Source organism: Cornus florida, unplaced genomic scaffold (assembly GCF_030987335.1).
Source record: "Cornus florida cultivar Cherokee Brave unplaced genomic scaffold, ASM3098733v1 CherokeeBrave_3.0.0_Hap2_Chr04, whole genome shotgun sequence".
In the NCBI taxonomy this organism is placed as follows: Eukaryota; Viridiplantae; Streptophyta; class Magnoliopsida; order Cornales; family Cornaceae; genus Cornus; species Cornus florida.
Window position 1 is genome coordinate 20,176,416 of NW_026775574.1, and position 6,407 is coordinate 20,182,822.

The 6,407-nt window shown below is 35.5% G+C and overlaps 2 pseudogenes; both read right to left on the minus strand.

Moving 5' to 3' along the window:
* Positions 1–870: 870 nt before the first annotated feature.
* On the minus strand, positions 871–3,176 carry LOC132304810 (uncharacterized; annotated as a pseudogene).
* LOC132304811 (putative pentatricopeptide repeat-containing protein At5g40405) lies at positions 2,940–5,052 on the minus strand (annotated as a pseudogene).
* Positions 5,053–6,407: the final 1,355 nt, after the last annotated feature.

Consider the following 6,407-nt stretch of genomic DNA (forward strand, 5'->3'; position numbering starts at 1 on the left):
ATTCATATCTCATGAAACCAAATCTATATCAGTTCTAAGGAATGCTAAAGCTATTATAAAACAATCTAATCCTACTTAATCCATTGCAGATTTCAACAAAAACTAGTAAAATCAATAATGATCACTCTTGCAAATCTAAATTATGCAAATCTTTAATGTTGTGTTCAAATGCTTCAATCATGTTTACTACAAGTTGCTCTACTAAAAAATCTGAACTTGTTACCATAATTAAACAAAATTATGAGTTAAGAAATCTTTAACAATTCAAATTAAAAGTATCATTATGTAATACTTGGCTGTCCATGTAGTTCACTTTCTTCTTTTGATCAATGAAGCAGGTACTAATTATGCGCCAGTTCCACCAAAACTGACGTTGTTTAAAATTGAGGAAAAAGCAACAATGTAAAATTATATATTTCCAAAATCTAGAAGAAGCTGAAGGCATTTATTCCTCCAAAACCCAAAACCAAAGACACTGAAGGGTTTAATAGTTTGAAGAACTTCGCTGTAAAGAAGTTCACATTACGAACTGGAAATGAAAATCCAAAATTCCAGACAGATGCGCTTTACATGCTAATTCATATTCAACTAGGACAATATTGCTTTTTTGATTTACACTTCTAATATGATTGGATGCTTCAACATAAAAACAACACCCACGAGAAGAAAGCTATATGGTTCTGTGAATGTTAAAGCACCTAGTTTCTGTGTTCATGGTTTCCCTTACTGCCACAATAATATGTCAAGTATTTTTAAAACTATATTTAGATTCTTCATCTCAGGAAGTTGAATAATCAATTCTCTTTACAAAATGCTTGTGCAGTATTCTAGAAAAAGCCAGATGGTGCAGATAGAAACAAAATTTGTGAATTATAGGAGACAAACTTCAACCTACAATAGTTCAATAAACATAAACAATGAGCTTAACAACTGTTTGTTTACCTCTGTAAAAAGTTTATCTTAATGCAGTCATTCCAGATACCATATCAGTTTGATGAGCTGAAATACCTTCTAACATTTTGAAGGATGCTCCACATAAATGTGGAAATAATGAATAGAATTATACCAGTTACAATGGCATATTTGAGCCCAAGGTTCACCAGCAAATTCACCAGAAGCCCAGCCAACACAACACCGAAGAAATTTGCCGAGACAGCAGACCAGAATGGCATATCTAGAATAGATGCTATGATGGCTCCTGTCCATGCACCAGTTCCAGGGAAAGGAACAGCCACAAAAAATATTAGACCAAGCCATTGAAATTCTTCGACAGGGCCAGCCTTCTCTTTGGCTTTCTGAAAAAGCATGTTAAGGAAATGACACGCAGACTGGTTCTTCCCAGTGAGGAAAGTTGCAAATCTCTTCAAGTAGAATATAATGAAGGGCACAAGTATTGTGTTCCTACAGTTGCAGCCCCAATGTTATGTTCAAGCTCAACAAATAAGCAATATCCCAAATTATTTAAAAACGCCCATCACACGGATAACCCTAGATATGACATTATGCAGAATCTAAATAGATTGAACCTCAATTATCAACACGCACATTGTGTGTCAAGTAGAATGTAGGGACATGTTAAAGTGATTGCAGAAAATTTGTTAGGAAAATGCAGCAATGATTTGTCTAATTCTATTTAATAAGCTCAAAGTGGAACTGGGGAATGAAAAGAGAGGCAGAGACAATTTTTCAGAAGAAAAAAAAAAAGTACCCATTTCTTAATTTCACTATGAGCATCCATATTCTATCAATTAATTAAAGAGGACTGTAGAAACGCAATCTTGATCACTAAAAAACATTATCAAACAATAACAGTACCAATATCTTTCAGTTTTATGAATATGTAACTGCAAAAGATTTCAATCGAAAAGAATACCTCTAACAAACTGGGCTAAGATCAGGAGAGAGAATTGAGGCTAACCCAATGCAGTTGAACCTCAATTATCAACACATAATTTGTAAAGTAGATGTAGGAAGTTAAAGTGATCGCAGAAAATTTGCTAGAAAAATGAAGCAATGATTTATAATACTATTGCACACACACATTTTCCATGAAACAGGTTGAAAAGTTGGAAAAGGCATAATTCACAAAGAATGTGTGTTAAAATATATGAATTGCCCATTTCTTTCTTACTTTTTTCTAGGGTTGGAAAAGTGCCATTTGTTCAATGCTACTAAATGCAGTCATGTTCTATTTAATAAGCTACAAATGGAAGTCAAGAATGCAAAAAGAGACAAAGACAACTTTTCAGAAAACTCAAGAACCCATTTCTTAATTTCACTATAAGCATCCATATTCTATTAATTAATTAAAGAGAATTTTTGAAAAGCAATCATGATCACTAAAAAACATCGTCAAAGAATAAGAGTAGCAATATCTTTCAGTTATATGAATATGTAACTGAATTAGAATTCAATCATAAACTCATTTCTTAATTTCACCTTAAGCATCCACATTCTATGAATTGGTTAAACAAAACTGTACAAAAAAACAATCTTGATCACTAAAAAATTGTCAAAAAATAAGAATAGCTATATCTTTTAGTTCTATGAATATAAAACTTACAATTGATTACAATAAAAAAGAACACCCTCAAACAAATTGTAACAGGATCGGGAAAGAGAATTGAGACTAACCCGAGAACATAAAAGACAGTTAGGACTTAGGAGTGTGGGCTTGAGTTGCAACCAGTAACCAACAGGAATAGCACCACGAAGCTCAATCACAGGAAGTGTAGCTAGGGCAAACACAACAGCCTCATCGGACCATCCCGAGCTCTGCAATGACGACGCAATCTTGAGACCAAAGCTTGAGGCTCTAATGGAATCAGCAGCAGCTTGAGCAGCTTTAGCTTCCCCAGAAGCAGCAAACCAAATAAGAGACAGAGACGCCCAAAACAAAACACAGAAAGCAAATTTCACATTGCGTTCCTCAAAGGCATCAAAATCTCATCTTCTTCGATGAAATCAAGAGACCCATTTGAAGCTGCTCTTGTCAAACCACAAACAAAAGGTTGACTGGTGAGAAGATGAAACTTGAAATTAGAAGCTCCAAATGTCAGAGTGGCTTTGACTTGAAGTGTAGTTGTTTCTTCTGAATAATGGAAAGGTCAATTTGGTTAGGAGAGACTCTGAAATGAGTTCTTTTATGAATGAAATTTAAGTTATAGTAACATCATTTATTTCACCAATAACCCTTGCAAGAACATTTCCCATCTTTGAAATGGTGAAACCTATTCCTATCTCTCACTATGACCTCTCTATTATAGATTTGAGATATCAATACTATCACAGCATGACAATCCCAACAAACGCGGAGGTTCTTCACAACCCTAATTGGCACACGTTCATTTAAACAGATCAAACAGAACGCAATGGCGGCTTTCTCACTGTGTTTACACAAAGCATCCTCTTTCTCTTCTTCTTCTATGTCAAAAGAACATGATTAGTGTTAGCTGCATAACCTGATAATTTCAGCTTCCTAGATATCTCTTCCCACTTTGCCTCAATTTCACCATACTTTGGATGGGATTTATCTCCAACAAAAAATTCATGAACTTCACCATTGACCTCTATAACGCTACAACCAGGGAGCTTTCTAACACCTCTATCCTTCATTGTTTGTCTCACAACACTGACCCAATTCCAGTTCTTAAAATCAGCATAGATATTCCACAAGAGCACATAGGCACTGTGATTCGTGGTCTCTAGATCTACTAACTTTCTTGAGGCAAGTTCAGCCAATTCTTTATTTTTATAGATCTGACAAGCATTAAGCAAAGCTCCCCATGCACCAGCACGAGGTTTCACAGGCATTTTATTTATGAAACCTAATGCTTCATCTATATGGCTGGACCAGCCATATAAATCAACCGTGCACCTATAATGCTCAAGCTGAGGCCCAAGCTTATACACTTTTTTCATTGAGTCAAAATGCCCACGACCTTTATCAACGAATCCAACAACACTACAACCCCGTAAAACAGAAACAAATGTGACTTCATTGGGTTGAGCCCCTTCTATTGTCATACAAGAGAAAAGCTCAAGACACTCCTTGCATAATCCATTCATTGCCAGCCCACCCATAGTACTACTCCGTGTATATACATTCTTTTCTCTAATTCCCCAAAAAACTTCCATTGCCCTTATTCATGTTCCCACATTTTGCGTACATGCCAACGAGTGCAGTCCCAAGTGTCATGGTCATTCGCAATTTGTTTCTATTTATAAATGCATTAGCCCATCTTCCTTGATACAATGCCCCTAAGTGAGTGCACGCAGACAAAACTGAAACCATGGTAGCCTCGTTAACCTACTCTCCCTCTATTTGCATCAAATGAAACAAATTCAACGCCCCCACATACCGCCCAAACTGACACTGCGCATACCTGGCTATCATCGCACTCCATGCAATAAGGTCCCTCTGAGGCATATTATCAAACAGTTCCCTCGCAAAACCAACACGTCCCAGTTTGGCACAAGCACTCACCATTGCTGTCTGAGCCACCAAATCCGGCTCAGGAATTTCCACAAATACTTTGTGCGCACAATCCAAGTGACCCAATTCAGCATACATGCAAATCAATCCACTTCTAACATAAGGGTCAGTTTGAAACCCATGTCTTATAGCTCCTGCATGGACTGCCGGCTCGGTTTGGCGAGCCAAAAGCTGTGCACAGACAGTGCACAGGTGCGTGCCAAGAAAGTGAATGTGTAATTATCACGTGACAGATTTTTGTAAGACCATAGAATTTTGTTATAGAACTATAGAAGTGAAAGCTTCTTTGAGGGTTTGAGCTTCTGGAGTGAGCTCTGATCAAACATTTCAGGGGAAAGACAGTTGGGGTGTGACATTGGTCCAGGACTTGGTTGGAATATTCAAGATTTTGGGGTGATTGAGGGTAATGGAGGCAACGAATTGGCCATGGATGAGAGGGTCGTTAAGAAGGCCGTTGATGAGCAGTTGGCGTGGACTTGGTTGATCTCTTTGAGGTTGGTGCATGATTTAAAGACAGCTGGGGTGTTTCGTGGAAGGAGTTCATGATTAGAATCAAATCAGAGATGATGGACAGTGATGAAAAGGATGATGGTGTCTTCTGGGCATCTATGCGTTTTTGGTAGAAATGAAAAAAGGTGATGGATGAAGTAAACTTGTCATATTTTCGAGCGTTTCTGAAACGCCTGTGTCTGTATGTTACGCTTACAGCCTGTTTGATAACATGCTTAACCCATGATTAGCTATTTATAAAAATAAGCATATATATATATATATATATATATATATATTGTTTTCTTGGACAGGAAAGGGGGTGTGAATTTTTCCACGGAAACTTGGAAAAATTAAGTGTGATAATGGTAAAAACTCGTGAATAGAAACCTTTTGAATATTAGAATAATCCTTTAAACACTATGCAATAATTAATCAAAAAGATAACTTGACCATTTGCCTATATATTCAATCTGAAAGACTTCTTTCTTACATTGTTACATGAAACACATATTTGTTCAATAAGTGGCTTTGAGTGTCCAAGTTCAGTGAAGACCCTCAGACTCCTCCTAAACATTGATGATCAACCTAAGTCAATTAATTACGATCCAGTTAATCATATCATACTACACAATTTGCTCAACGAATATCATACTTCACTATAGATAGTTTGAAGTCTAAGTTTCATTAGAATTCATAAATTATGCATCACTTCATTAACATTCAATTGTAATAAATCAATCTTTATTATTGAAATTTTAAGTATAGATCATGTGATTAAATATTTTGAGTAATATGGACTTCTAATCATACTATTCATGATGATAGGATGATACTAAATGGATTTGTTAGTGTGATTTTCATATGTTTAGTGAAAAAAAATTTATAATTGAATTGCATAACATCTATTAAATTTTTTTGAACAAGTTCAACGAACAAATCCACTCAGTAATGGTCTTGATATAAAAAATAAATTAATTAATTAATATGACTATCTTTCTTTAGTAATTATATTAATAGAAAAGATGAACAATGTTGTCACTCTTTTATCTATAGTTCTCACTATACTCGACATGACTGCCAGATATGTCACACATGTGTATCATTCTCCAGCTTTTTTATTAGTAATTGTGTGGAGATCATCCCTTCATATCAAATGTATTAATTGTCCAAAATCTATCTTCATATTAATTGTATTAAAATATTAAAAAATTACATTCACCATTCATGTGCTGCCACAACAAGAGTGTGCTATTTCCTATATGAAGAAGTCATGCGACTCGTGCTCATGCAAGAATTGTGTGGTGATGCATTAATTGTACTCTTCATTCTAATTGCATTAAAATGTTTAAAACTTGAGCGCATGTAGTAATAATTAATCATACTAATTAAGTGTGATAATGGTAGATTAAGAACATTTTGA